The 15,504-nt window shown below is 44.3% G+C and overlaps 1 protein-coding gene across 1 annotated transcript in view; it reads right to left on the bottom strand.

Annotated features, from left to right (window-relative positions):
* The window catches only part of doc2a (double C2-like domains, alpha), a 50,882-nt gene that overhangs the window by 28,058 nt on the left and 7,320 nt on the right, over window positions 1–15,504 (bottom strand). The window contains exons 4-5 of the mRNA XM_046414184.1: window positions 12,947–13,071; window positions 12,646–12,717 (exon numbers count right to left, since the gene is read on the bottom strand). The gene's annotated coding sequence lies outside the window, so the exon portion shown is untranslated. The remainder of the gene's footprint in view (window positions 1–12,645; window positions 12,718–12,946; window positions 13,072–15,504) is intronic.

Here is a 15,504-nt window from a genome sequence, read left to right as displayed (position 1 = left end):
TAGTGATTTGAACATGGACAGATCGCTGTGGTCCAGTTCCAGAGGGAGGGGGGCAGCTCTGCTCCGTATGCCCCGGTACAGAGACCGGTGGTCGGATTCAGAGGAGCCAAGGCCACAGGAGCAGCTTGCTGAGGTGGGATGATACCTGTTCACGGAGGAGAAGGACTTTGGATTGGACTCGTTGTGGAGCAGAGAGCCAGTGGAGGTTCTGGAGGACAAGGCCGACGTGGGAGTAGATGAGCAGCAGAGTTTTGGACATGATGAAGGCAGCTCAGAGTGATGCTCAGAGATGTTTTTGAGGTAGAAGCTCTGGTGATTTGATTGCTTGAAGAAGACGATGTTGTTGAACATAACTCAGAGGACATGGACGTGTGGGAAGGGAGACAGTGGCAGAAGGCCTGAGAGGTTTTGGTGCCAGTGAAGATCGTGTCCAGTTTTTCATAGTTTACTTTTAAGGAAACTGGCTTGGGTCCATGATTTAATCCTGGTTTAGAGTGAAACGATCGAGTTGCAGGGATGATTTGGTGGAACAGCAGAGCAGGATGAACAGGAGAGGACCAAACACCAAACCCTGAGGGACGCCTCAGAAGAGCAGCACTGACGATGATGAGACAGGAGCGGCCTGATAGACGACAAGACGAATTTTGCTTTCCCTTGAGGTGATGAGCTACAGCTCAACAAGTTAGTACGTTAGTAAGTTAGCTTATTTGGTGCCATCTGCTGCTACATTTGATTTATTTGCAAACTTTTGCATCAGTTTTCAAGTTTGTAAAGACACTTTATTTGACCAATGAGTGCATCAGCCTCGTGCTGCTTTCCTCTCTGAAACCCAACGACAGCTCTGGGATTTTAATTAGCTTTAATTCAGATATTAGCCAAATTGGTAAGTGGCCAACAGCCCTAAAACTTTATAAAATTTATTGCCAGTTGGACAGATTGTTAATCACGCTCTTACACACTCTTAATTATGGCGGACCATGTCAGGGTCTCTGTCTTCAAGCAATAAATGACAAAAGCAGTCTAGTGGAAATGTGAGTTATTGATTTACTGTGAAGGCACCCAAAGCGAACCTGTCAATAGCTGTAAGTTTGAGGGACAATCTGGTCGCGTTGATGATGACCTCCACGCTGCTTCATGCACAGATAATAAACCACATGTGCTGCAGAAAGGTGGAAAAAAATAATCATAACTCTCTTGCTTAAATGTTTTCTGTTTCTCTGGGTTTGAAACAGCACATTGTAATTCATACCCACCAACAGCAGCATGCAAATCACCACAGCACTGACACAGAGCTGACGTGACAGGCAGCAAGGGAAAAGCAGAGAAGAAGAAGCTTCAAAGGTGGGGACTGCACAGTAAAGAAGAATTAAAAGAAACAAAAATGAAGTCTGTGAAGTTTGAATGTTGTTGAGTAAAAAGAATCACTTCCTTCTTCTTTCTATTTTTCCATGTAATGTATGAATGTTCTTCTTTAAAGATATTATAGTATATTAAAATTTGTTGTAACTGATTATATTAACCCAAGTACTTTACTGCTTCTACTTCTCTTGAGTTTTTCCATTTTCGGAAGGCTACTTAATTCCTCAGCCATATTTCAGAGGGAAGTATTTGACTTTTTGTGCAGGTATTGCAGACATGTTGTTTCTTTGAATTTGGGGGTTTAACAACATGAGGAGGTGTTGACTTTCTACAGTTACACACAATATACACCCAGCGTCTTTTTACAGCAAAAAATCTTAATCTTAATCTTTAAATTTAATTTGGATTTTGTCAGAAATGTATTTTAACATCTGAGAGGGCATTCAGAGCATCATATAGAAAGAAAGAAAAAAAATTAAATCTGTATTAAAATGTCGGTTTGAATCCCACTGGACAATCCTGGTCACGGCTCTGGCTACCAAGTCCTTTTCATATTTAAATTTTACAGGAAGGGGATGAAAGATGGTAATCTGAAAAGTAGCTGAAGCTGCCTGACAAATGTAAGGGAGTAGAAAGCGGGCTACAGTATTTGCTTCTTGTTGGCTAGTTGAGAAGAAATAAGATAAGATAAGATAAGAACTTTACTGATCCCGCAGGAAATTGTTGAATTTGAATAAATTTGAATTTGAATAAACCTACTACAGCTGCATAAAATCAAAATATTCAAGTACAAGCACCTCTACTTAAGTAGCCTACAGTAAAATTTTGATTGAATGTATGTATTACTCTCCACCAGTAATGAGCACTTTTACATTTGATAATACAAAGAGATAAAGCCCAGTGAAACCATGACGTGTGGTTTGCAGTTAATTAGTTAGTATTAGTTAATTAGTTAACTACTGTAGCTGGAGCTAACAGCAAACAGTAGCTAGCTGGGAACATGCTAGTTCTAGACTGTCAGAATATTTTGAATAATATTTTCTTAGCTTGTTTTTGTTTTCTCTGCACTGGACTGTTGAATCTGACAGTTTGTTTCAAGATCATTCATCGTTTTATTCAATAAACAGATACTGTAGGATGGAAAAATCTTCCCGCACTAGCTAGCCACCGTGTTGGTTTTGTTGCTAACGGAAGAATAACTTGACACAGTTAATCTTATGATGTCCTCCTGTGTATTAAGCATGTCTCTGCTGTGGAGACTCGGACAGGAGCTTGAGCTAATACGTTGGGTTAGCGTGTGAAATGTTTGTTTTAAATGATTTGAGACTGAGACTTAAAACCAGGCTGTAAATCTTTTAAACGTTCAGACCTCACCTGTGACCACACCCACTGGTGATGTCACACTGTACACCTCCATGGGCGTGAAGCATTTCTACAGCATGGTATTAGCGCTTTAACTTGAACTGAAAGGATTTTTCTTCCACGACTGCTGACATCCCACATCAACCAAAGCGAAGCCGAAATGACACATTGAAACCTGGGAACAGTTTGGATGAGCTGTAATCCTTTGGGCTGTGGATTAAACAAAAGTTATCAAGAAAAAGAATTTAATTTAATGTTTGATTGAATGAATTTAATGTTTGATTTCTGTATTATGGAAAGTATATAAGTATTTTGGAAATCTTAAAAAGATTACTTTTAATTGAAAGCACAATCTGCCAATTTTTTATGTTTGGGTGCAAACTGAAGGACTGCTGGGTGGAGAGCAACGCTGAAACCAGGCAGATCTTCTCACGTTGTCAAGAGGTTTGGAGACATTTTGGAGACACATGATTTTAATTAGATATTTTTTGCTGGATTAAAATAAAAAGTGAAAGTAATCATTATGCAGAAAGGCTGTTTTCAGAGTGTTTGTGTCAGTACTGTTGGAAACTGACACAGTGATGAACAGCATGTGAATGTGGAAGTATGGAAGTGATCGAGGACGAGTGAATTTTAAAGATTCGACTGATTGTTTCATCTGCTGCATCTCGTTCCACAGACACCTCAGTTTCTATTTAATTTGGATGATGTTTGAATATAATAATATCACTTTTTAAATTGTCTGCAAAAAGCATTCAGAGGTATATTTCTTTAAAGTACAGTCCCCACAAAATCTGCATTAACTGTTCTTTGTTGTTGCAGTTTTTGACCAATAAGTTGTGGACCCACCTAACAAAACGTAACATTGCTGTATTTCTTACTTGTTTCAGAAATCTGAAATGTAACTATTAAATACAGCTTGCGATGGTGGACGTTCTCTCATTTGTCTCAAGCACAAAATGGAATAAAAAATACAATCAAATTGGAGTGAAGTGCGAGTTACAAAGTGAGCAGTGACGAGTGACATGACGAGGACGAAAAACAGTCTTACCTTTGATTGTGTGAGTGGAGCAGATTCCTACACAAACAGGTGGATGTGAGTGCACGAGGGGTCCGCACTAACAGGTGGAGAGAGAGGCGGCGAGCAGCCGAGTGGTGGAGGGAGGAGGAGGGGAGAGAGAGAGAGAGAGGGAGAGAGAGAGAGAGAGAGAGAGAGAGAGGGAGAGAGAGAGAGAGATCTCCCTCTGATAGATTTGGACTTTTAACCCTTTGTCTTCCTGTCCTCTGCCTTCTTTTCATGTGATTTCTGTGTTTAATATCCTTTCGCTGAGCCTCACATTCATCTGAAATGTCAACAGCGATGAAGCTCTTCCTTTAATCACCCTACACATGTATTAGATTAACTCTCCCCCCTCCCCCCCTCCCCCTCTCTCTCTCCAGGCTGCAGATTGCAGGGGGGAGTGAAATAATGTGCCAACAGCAGCATCTGTCTCTCTCTGTCTCTCTGTATAATTTGTGGTTAATGATGCCTAATGATACATGTGTGCTGTGCATCCAACACACATGTGCAATCACACACAGAAGTCCATGCAAAGCTGCAGTTTTTACTCCTCCCTTCCAGGAAAGGGTGTAGATGATCTGGCCCTCCATCCCTTGTTTCCCCCCTTATTTTTTTCTTCTTCATTCCTCATCCTCGACCTTTTGTTCCTCCTCTTCTTCTTCTCTCCTGTGGTCAGACAGATATGTGTCCCTGGGGTGAAAGAACCCCTCGTTAAAAAAAAATCCTCCTCCTCCTCCTCTTCTTCTTCTTCTTCTTCTTCTCCTCTCTGCATCTCCTCCACCCACACACTCTGTTCTCTCTCTGCCCATCCATGCATGCCAAATGGACAAGGAAACCCTGAGATGAGTTTTTTCATTTTTCATCCATGCATCAGCTCTCTCTCCACCTCTCATCTGGAGAGCAACATGATAGAAAACCCTGCAGAGGAGAGGCAAAAAACACCACCTCCTCCACCACCACCACCGCCGCCGCCGCCGCCACCGCTGCTGCTCTGTTGGTTCATGGAACTCTTTTCTTTTCTTTTCTCTTCTTTTTCTGACCAAACTGAACCAGTCGTTGTGTTGGGATGAACAAATCACTGAGTCGCGGTTGAAAGAAGTGAACACTTTGTTTTTTCTTTAATAACACGCAACTTTGGTACGTTTGCTGCGAGTGGGTGGGAGACATCTGCAGTAAAACTGATCACATTCAGGATGATATGATCCAAGTGAGTGGGTGTGTGGGACAGACAGTCAAATTAACAAATTAAGATGAAATTAGCTTTTGTGTTTCCCATATTAATTCTCTGAATGTTACATTAGTGCACGACACTGAAATGGTTTTCAATTCCCTTCATTTGAACTGAAAAAAGTGCTCCAGCACCTTCTGTTTGACACGTAGCATCTTTGTAGGACAGGCATGTCAAGCTGGTCCACAGGAGGGCCGGTGTGGCTGCAGGTTTTCTTTCCAACCAAGTAGCAGCACACCAGACTTGACTCATTTGGCACAAAAACCTGCAGCCACACCGGCCCTCCTGTGGACCAGCTTGACATATGTGTTGTAGGAGATTAACCTCAAACTGAAACAAAGATTCAAATGAATTTCATAGAAGTTATTGACTGTTTTTACATAAAAATGATGCAGCGAAGCTGGAAACCCTGCAGGGCTGGTCAGTATCTGCAGCGCTGAAATATCACAGTAAACTCTTTCCACAGATTTATACTGGAGCATTTTGAACTTGTGGCACAGAACTTTTGTCTCCCCCTTCTGGCAGTGGCAGTAATGGCATGTTTTTTAGTTGTTGGGGTCCCGACTGCGACGTTCCGTCTTGCGGAGCAGAACATGTTGTCTGTCTGTAAGAACATGAAGCCGCGAGCTGCTGTTAACAGCATCAGCACAGCTAAGACCTGAACACTGAGAGGACCCCCCCCCCACTCTGATTTATCACTTTAACAGCTTCCTCTGAGTGGCCATTTTCACAACCATGTGACATATTTGCCTCCAGCGCTTCTCCTCCACGTGAGCATTCGTCTTCATTTCACCACACGTTTGAGTTCTCTGCAGGAAAGACAGAAGCTAACAGCAGCGGCGGGAATACAGCGCACATGTGCAGTCCAGTAATGCTGTCACATTTCACACTGAACCAAACAGCGCTGACATATGAAGTGTGTGACTTTAAGCTGCGTTCACACCCGTTCAGGGACATTTCCTGCTCGGGAGCACAGACACACTGATTGGTCAGCGACAACCGCAGTGGTCATCTTTGTGAGGTTCATGGAAAGGAAGAAATCACCTCAAGTGAGCATAAAAACATTAACCTTTCATAACGCCATGCTTCAACATGTGCAGTAAAAATGCTAATGGCGACCCAGCTGCTGGTGGGTTTAAGGACAGCTTGTTTGCTGTCATTTCTGTGCACTCAGTCACAACACTGACAGCAGACCTGCTGCTGTTTGTCCTGTTAGCCTGCCGCCTGTTTGTCTCACGTCTTTAAGCTGCTCCAGTTTTGCCCTCCGCAGACAATGAAGGTTTATTGAGTTATTATCTCTGATTAACGGCACTTTTCCAGCATTACTTTCAAATTGACCTTCAGTTACAGTTTCAACAATACGGCAAACTTTTCCTTTGAAGCTGCTCGTGACCAATCACATTTATAGTTTTTTGTCATTGTTGTGACTGTCTCGTCTCTCCAGCAAACATTTAAACTGCACACTTTCATGTCTTCTTTGCTAACGTGTTGTGCTGTGAGCGTTTTGTCCTCTGACGGGCCAACGTTTAATTCAGTTCAAATCCTGGTGAAATCTCAGCAGCTTTTCCGTCTCTGAAACTACTTTTCTGGCCAAGCAAAAAGCTCACAAAGCTGTCAGTTTTGGAGGACAACGAGTTAAAACTGTTACCTGCCCTCCCGGCCTCCTCGTGCTTTGCCTGGGAGGTGAGTGCTGCTGATGAATCGCTCATGTATTATGCAGATGAGGTGTTATTAACCCGAATGGCCCATACGAAATGAGACAATAACCATTCAGGTTTTAATTTCATTTGCATTGAAACCTGTTGGTCCTCTCAGCCTCCGTCCACCGGAACCTCCACTGTGTTAACCCTTTGCAACACAGACAGGACCTCAATAACTAAATAGTCAAAATAATGCAAATTACACAAGACAGTATTTGAGGAAATGAAGAAGTCAAACAGATGGAGGAGATTGGAGTTGGTGGAACAAAAAGTCACCACTGATGTATTTTAAGTTGACTTTGTGGTTTCTACGTGACCCTAAAATAAAGTGCAACCATAGGTCACATGACTTAAGTCAACAAAGGTCACATGATGAAAATATGAAGAAGAAAAGGAAGAAGAAATTGTCATACTAAACATTTCAGGTTCAACAAAACATACGTGAACGTTCAGGTTTGCACTCAGTCCACCAGGCGGGAACATCAGGACAGGAAACTCATCCAGCAGGGTTCAGACTGCAGAGGGACGAGGGGTGCAGATGGGAGACAGTCTGATGAGGGACGGCGTACCTACAGGTGGGGGTGTGGAGGTGGGCGAGGGAGGAGGTCTTAAATGTGGTGGGTGAAACAGAGCAGAATGTGCGATCAGGTGGCAGCCATGTCGTTTCTCAGTTTCGGTTTGTTTCTGATTGAGCTCACGTCTGAGTCACCGTACGACAGCACCGACTTCTCTGAACGCTTCGTCCATCTGCACTTCCTCCACCCTCAGCAAGAACTTTTCTGTCCGAGCTGGTGTTCACCATCAGCAGCATCCCAGGACTTCAACTCTGTGTGATATCATCAGTTATTCATGGTGTTCTCGGCTCGCTCTTGATTCGTTCTCATCACCCACACGCTTGCTTTTATCACACTTTACACCCTGAAGATATCTTGATTTTAGATGTGCCAAAACTTAGACAACAAAGCAGAAAACAATTGTCCAAACCCTCAGGTGCAGGGAGTCCTCATCTTGTTGGGAATTTCTGCAGCAGAGCACATCAACATGTTAGTGTTGGGAATAAGTAAATCAGACAGAAGCACTCAGTGGTCTCAGCACGTCAGAGGCTCAGCTGCCTCTTAGTGCTGCTAGCTCAAGTTTGTTTCTGAGTCTGTGTGGTTCGCCTCGTTTTTAAGTTTCAAACGCACTACACCAGCCAGCCTCAGGGGGCAGCAGCGAGCTCATCACAGCACCGCAGTAAGGCAAAGAAGACGCAAAGTCAAAAGTGGACATCCCGTCTGAGCCAAACAGGTGAAGCACTCAGCTGTCAATCATGATGTTTCAGCCCCTTTTCATAGCTTTAAATAACTAATTCAAACCAAACTGATCAGAAAAATGAACACTTGAACAAACATCAGCGTGATAAGAACTGCCTAACATGACAGAAACCATCTTTGGGAAAAATTTATCTGACGTGTACCTTGAGTTTTTAGCTTGACTCACGTCCCATCTGCTAACGTGGAGGGGGAGGGGCTTAGGAGCTGTACTGCAGCCAGCCACCAGGGGGCATCGAGGTGTTTGGGCTTCAGTTTGAGGGAGCGCTCATGTTGTCCATCGTTACGTCGAGTCAGTGGTGCGTGTTAACAGGTTGTTGGCTCAGTTTTGTTGTACTGTGTCTACAGATGGAGCCAGCAGCTACATGTTTTCTCATGGTGGAGGCGGACGTATTCAGTTATGTCATTAATAAATGTAATCGACCAAACTAAGCTCAGGCTCTTAGTTTAATCTACATTTGTATCTCAGACATCAGTGTGTTTCTTTCTGAGCTGAGGAAAAATAATTATGAAGGCATTAGCAAAGACACTTCATGTCCCCGTCATGCAGAGACGGCAGATTAAAAGTGTCCTAAAGTGTGCTGTTATTGTTTTTTGAGTCTCGTAAAGCCTTCCTGGCATCCAAATGGAAACGCTGTGAAGTGTTTCAGTCTGATGGGACTTCATGTTTCTGAGTGAAAAATGCCAGCAGGATTAGCTTGTTGCTGACAAACCAAATGTTGGTTATTATTCTAAAGTTTTAAATCTTCAGCTGCATCAGAACGAGTCAGCAGGTGGCTGTGAAAAGGTACTGAGGTCTGCTGTATGGACCAGCATTCGCTCGTCCATACTGGTGCTGCAGACTGGAACTGAGCCATGCTTTATGGCTGTGTGTGTGTGTGTGTGTTTTAATGTAATTATGTCCTAAGTGGTGTTAACAGGTGAGGAGTCACATGATGTTGGCGTTTTGCTCCCTCTGAGCCTCATTATTCTTCACTTCCTCTCATCACTGTGGCTTCACAGAGTCTTCCTGCAGCTCCACTGGGTATACGAGTGCATGGAATTATCAGATTTCAGCGCAGCTTCCTGTCAAAACACACAAACCGGGAAGGCTGGAAAAACAGCAAACGACTCAAAAGGTTTTTTACTGTTGACTTTACATGCTTTTAATATGAAACTGTCTGTATACTGAAATGATGTCGTTGTGCGTTCAGTAAGGTAGACGAACCAGATCTCACCAACGCTGTCTGCTCTGGCTCTCACTTTCACCTCAGATCCACTTTGACTGATTTATTTGTGAAATGACATTTGGTTTATGTCCGGGTGATGAAGGTGCTGAATCACATCCTCGTGGTTGTTTGCCTCCAGTCAAGTTGCAGTTTTCCAAAAACATACAAAGACTCAAAGCACTGAAACCATGAGACGCTGTGATCCTGGACGATTCCTCAGGAGGGAATCACATTGCGAACCGTCTCCATCATACGAGCTTCACTGGCAGCAGTGATGTTAATCTCAGAGACAAGCTGCATATTGGCCTCATTGATTTCCAGAAGCAGATTGATGGTTTTAATCGCCTGTCCAGACTGGCCAACAAGTTAAACAGCAGCGTACAGCACCAGTTACTGCATGATTACATTTGGTCTTTTCCCAGTAAATCTTCCCGCTCCTTCATGTGACGGCGGTGTGTTCAGGGACAGCTTTATGATTCTCACCATCATATGTAAATGAGCACCAAATGAGATTCAGTAATGTGAGATAACCTGCAGCGGGCCAACATATCTGCTGCACTTTGTCTCTTTTTAATCTTTTCTTTTGTTCTTCGCTCTGCTCGGCTTTAATCGTGTTTTCATGAAGTCTCCAGCGTCTCGGCTTCACAGTTAATGTGATGTTCTGGAAAAATGTGGCATGAAGACTGTGAAGCGTCTCTGCTGCGTGATGGAGCAGAACCACAACAGCTTGAAACAGCAATGTGTTGCAGGAAGGCTGGAAACATTGTTATAATCGCTATCGTCAACGCTATGTGTTCAGGATCAACGGAAATCTTTTGTATTTCTGTATTTAGAAAGTGATGTCATTAAAGTCCCTGCTGGTGTAATGGTCAGGTGTCCCAGTACTTTTGTCTATATAGTGTAGCTTGTTTGTACTGTTTAAAGTTCATCATCTGTCTCCATTACAGCTGAGGACTCTGAGACTGAACCACAACACTGAGGTCGCGTTTCAGAAAACCAAAACGCTGAAAGACAATAAAACCTTTAGTGCAGCTGACAGGAAGCACGTGGAAGCTTTTAATTTGTTTAAATCTTTAACCTTCTTCACCATTTGTCCATTTATATTTTGTTTATTGCCTTCTGTTCACACACACTCTCACTCACATACACTCACACTCACACACACACACGCTCGCACACACACTCTCACTCACACACGCTCGCACACACACTCACACTCACTCACAAACTCACACACACCACACACTCACACACTCACACACACACACACGCTCGCACACACATAGTATGACTGACAGTGTGATTACAGGAAGTGATCCACCTATGGTCTCTGTAGGTCGACACACCTTCATACTGACTTTAATCAAAGCCAGGAGGTTCACAGCTGAGCTTCAGCAGGATATTTGCTGTCCAACAGTTTTCATTCAGCTGGTTTATCTCTTCTGTTCGTATCGTCGTTATTATTATGAGTGTTTATCGTCTCTGGACCGCTGGTGGAATGTAACCAGGTACATGTACTCAAGTACAAAGTTTTGATGTGTACTTTGAGTTTTTAGTTCAGGTCCTACTTGCTAACATGGAGGGGGAGGGGCTTATGAGCAGTGCTGCAGCCAGCCACCAGGAGGCGACGCAGGTGTTTTGCCTTCGCTTTTGAGGAGCTCTTAGGTCCTCCATGTTTATATACGGAGATACTGGACTTGCTTTAAATACGTGTGTTGCTGTCTCTTTATGTGTGATGTCCTCATCTCAAAAGTGTCCACCATGAGACACTGTGAGACACTGTCCAGATGAGACATACCATCAGAAAACCACACACACACACACACACTACCAGCATATCATATTACGCTCATAACAGAGATGGTCTGCCATCTCTTTTGGCAGTCCTGAGGACTAGTTGCTAAGCAACCAGGAGAGTCTCTAAAAGCACCGGTATCTCCTCTGCCGAGGGGGGGAGCAGGGGGGAGGAGTGGGGAGGGACAGGAGGGGGTGATGGTGTGTGATAGTGATACGTACGAGTCCGTACAGTGAAGCTGATTATGTCACGCAGAGCTGAAGCTGCTGTGTGGGATCGTCTCTATAAATATTCACACATCAGAGCCAAATCCTGCTGGCTGCAGGGGAACGAGGGGGATTCAAACCAATCGGCTTCCTGTTTGTCAGGCAACAGCAGATCTCTTCAGCAGCACCAGAACAACGCTCTGAGAGCCAGAGACGGGAATAGGCTGGCGAGCTGGTTTGGGCCGCTGTTGGACTTTGATCAAAGCGTCCTCACGGAAACAAAACAGATGGTGCGTTCAGGTGCTCCATGTCAATTTGTGTAGTCAAAAACCTGGAAGAACTGAGTCTGAAGGTTCAGTCTCGATCCTGTGAAAACCAACTTGGCAAAAGATAAAAAATCACCACCTCGCAGTAGTACGACTCCATGCGGCAGTCAGGTTTCAGCTTCCTGTCTGTCCACACTCATGTCACACCTGTAGTGACTGACAGAGAGCCTCATCACCTGAAGCTCCGCATCATCAAGTCAGTGAGCCTGCAGTGGACTACAAAGCCTCAAATATGGCCGCCGCTGCTGCTGCAGAGAAGCTGCAGACTGTAAAACATGGAGGCCTCACACACACGTTCCACAGACAGAAGATCTCTACAGTCAGCAGGTCAGTCTGTGACCACATGTGCAATCTGGTCCCAGTCTGTCCTTCAGGTCCTGAGTTCTGCTGTGAATGGCGGATAGGAAACATCAGGATGTCACAGTGAAGCTGACCTTTGACCTTTGAAACACAAACTGTCTTCACTTCATCATTTTATCCTGGTTGTCCGAGTGGATGAAGAAATTCCCTCAAGGAGACGTAACGAGAAGGCCAGCTTGTGTCTCTGAAGCTCTCTGAGCATCTCGCTGAAGAAAGACGTGAAGGGACTTTTAGCATCAACTGAGCAAGAGTTTGTGTTTTCCCTGCAGTTCAGTTTGCTCTGACACCACCTTCATAAAGAGATCAGAGATTTACTGACAAGCTGAAGGATTTGGAACCAACGGAGACGACAACAGAAGCCTAAGAAGCGTGGCGGTGGAGTCGTGTTGCGGGTTTGTACACAGATACGGCGAACCTGACATCACAAAGAGTCTCAGTGAGCTGCAGGGAAAACCTCAGGTGTTTGGTTCATCGGAAACCAGGAACTAAACTGTCCTCAGATTTGTACTTGAACTTAGTCTTGAGATCTTTTCTGACAGTGTGATGACGTCCGATTCTTAAAAGATGCTGAGCAGCTTCTGTGAATCCCACTGACACACCTGTGATCTGTAAATCTCCAACCCACTTAAACCAGTTTAGTCAGGAACAGAGAAAGAGAAAAACAGTGACGGTGGAGGAGACTGAGACTCTCGTGTCAGTGCTTCAGTTCAGTCACACCTGAGCAGGTATACCTGAGCCTGGCTTAAAGGAGACGCCTGGTGTTTGTCTTCCCTCACAGTTCAGCTGCTCGGCCGTCTGTTCGTCTGTAAAATAAAAGAAAGTAAAGTTAACAAACCAATAAAATTCATAATAAAACTCTTTAGGTTATTGTGGTTTTTGCTTGAAAATGTTGTTCCGTCATCCAACCACACTGAGCACAGAGCGATCAGCCGTTCACCCTTTAATGAGCGTTCAAACATTTAAACTTCCTGTATGTAAAGTGACGGAGCGAACGGTTCAGAGTGATCGGATCCCATCATGGTGGACACCGACCTGCTGACGCTGTCTGGTTCGGTCCTCCACACTGCAGTTCAGGCTCTGGACAGTCGCTGCCACCTGCTGGTGGATCCAAACATCACACCTACAGACTCGACATCCGCCTGTCAGTCGGCACGAGTCTGCAAAGACAACATTTACAGCATCATTAGTTTTAGCTTTTATTGGTTTATTGGACATCAGAGTGAACTTCACTTTATTGTTATTCCACGTGTTAGATGTAAAGGAAGAATTCATGCGTTTCTTTTTGGAGGTGAGCTCTTTTAAACAGGCAGGAGAGAGGAAAAGAAGCTCTGGATGATGGAAGACCAACACGAGTTCGTGTCCCCGAGACATTTCAGTCCATTTCTGCTTCGACCTCCTGACCTCAAGGTGGCATCAGTGGCATGAGCGTGTGTGTCCGTGTGTGTCCATGTTCAAACAGACACACACCTGGAGGCACACACAGGTGAGCGAGGGGTTTTTATGTGCAGTATCATCATCAGAAACCTTCATCAGGTCACATGGGTAACGTTTTCAGGCAGGTTTGGTATTTTGATGCTAAAATATGCGTATATGTTTTAAATGTGAATGAAGTCTGAACCCGAGAGGCGGACTGGCAGGGTGACGCATTGTTGGCGAGCTAAAACGACACGTCATCACTGATGACTCACGATGTGCCACAGTTTAACTTCCTGGTAAATTAGCAGCAGAGAATCGGAGCAGAAACAACGAGGTCTGTGCGCCGTCGGCCGTGCAGCTTTTACTTTTCTGTGTTCATTCAACCTGGAAGTGAAGTTCTGTTCAACCATCCGACGAGCCGACAGGCTTGTGAAGCCCACCAAGAAGCTGCTGACTTGTTTTTCGTTCTGTGTTAAAACACGTCTGCAGCTTCTCCAGCGCAAAGATTCCATCAGCAGGAGGGCTGGGGAGATCATGACTGAATGTTCATTTTTGGGTGAACTGTTCCTTTAAACACTTCAGGAGCCAAATACAATAAACTTTGTCAAAGTTGGGTCAGACAGTTCATTTTCATGTTTAGAGTTTTCTGTGATTTCGTGTTTAAAAATGCAAATGAAACCTTTTTAATGAAATGTACACTCATTCACACAAATGAAATCTGAGGTAAGATAAAATAAACGTGCGTTTTGGCTTTCTTTCCTGCAGCCTGAGAGAAGACTTGTTGTGCAAGTTAATTAGAGTAAGAAAAAAACATTCATAAGCGTCTCCCCTTGAGTTAAAAATATTAATGACACATCAGGCTTTGGAAACAAAACCAGAACGTGAAGACGACCAGCGACGACTCGTTTACTTCCTGCTGTCCTCAGGGAGCTTCAGGATGAGTCACAGGCGAGCAGAGTGTTAAATCACACTGCGTCGTCCAAACAAACAGCAGAGAGGTGTGTGTGATGCGTCCACACACACACACACTTTGTTAGTAAAGATGAATGGGGTATGAGGTACTTTTAAACTTCATTCAACATGTAAATGACTCACAGTGGAGCAAACATCTGCAGCTGAGGCCACGTTCCACTCGGGGGAGACCAACTGCTTTGGTTTTCTGCTTTGTTGTCCTCTCTTGTGTTTTGCTGGTGTGTTTTGCACTTCAGGGCCACCGTACATTCAAGAAGCTGTCCAGTGTTGGTTGGTTCATCATGATTATACAAGAAAATACTCAGCTGACCCTGCTGCTGCACGTCAGCCCACTTATATTCATATGAAAAAGCGGCTTTAGCGTGTCCGTGTCCACCAAAACCTCAAACTGAGTGATGGAGGCCTAAACAATCACTTTTTCATTTAATCCCAGTGAGGAGCTGCAAGAAGACCTGCAGTTTCTTTGCCCCATAAGGCAAATGCATGTAGGAACAAAGCTGACCCGACTGGATGGTTTACAGTCTGCATCAGATCGTCTCAGCGTATGAAGACTGAGCCATGCATACAGTCATGGTAGCATCTCGTCATCATCAAGGTTCAGGTCAACATGGGGAAGGTGATCGCCATCAATCATCAAGGCCACCCGCTTCAGAAAACCTGGCATGAGCACGGCTATGACACGGCCTGGGTGCCGTGTCAAAGCCGTGTCAAAGCCTGTGATTGTGCACACTGAGGTGTGTGATACATGTTGTTACCTCCAGGTGGCGCCGTTGCTCCATGGTTACCGCTGCTGTTTCACAACAAACAGGTCATGGATGAGCTCTTAACCGGGTATCATCAATCACTGAAATCACTGATGTCACAGATACAGAGTGATGAAAACAGCAGGATGGGAGAGTGGGGGTAAATAAACACATTTGTTCATTTCCTCTTCAGGATTTTGTCTAACAGAATAACTGGATTCATGTAAAAGTTAAATCAGAGCCAACTCATATCACTGCAGCTGACTGAGTTTAAACCCTGGAGGGATGTGTTATGAATAAACAGACATTTTCTTTATACAACCTGAACATCCACAAATGTGGCAAAACACAAGGACAGAGACAGCAGCTGTGTCTCCTGCAGGACAAAGATCCAACACATGTGAAATGAGGAGCAGAAACCGAGAGACAGAAAAGGGCAGAGGGTAGAGGAGGAAGAAA

This window comes from Scatophagus argus, chromosome 16 (assembly GCF_020382885.2).
Source record: "Scatophagus argus isolate fScaArg1 chromosome 16, fScaArg1.pri, whole genome shotgun sequence".
Classification (NCBI taxonomy): Eukaryota; Metazoa; Chordata; class Actinopteri; family Scatophagidae; genus Scatophagus; species Scatophagus argus.
This window is presented reverse-complemented; position numbering and strand designations above follow the sequence as displayed.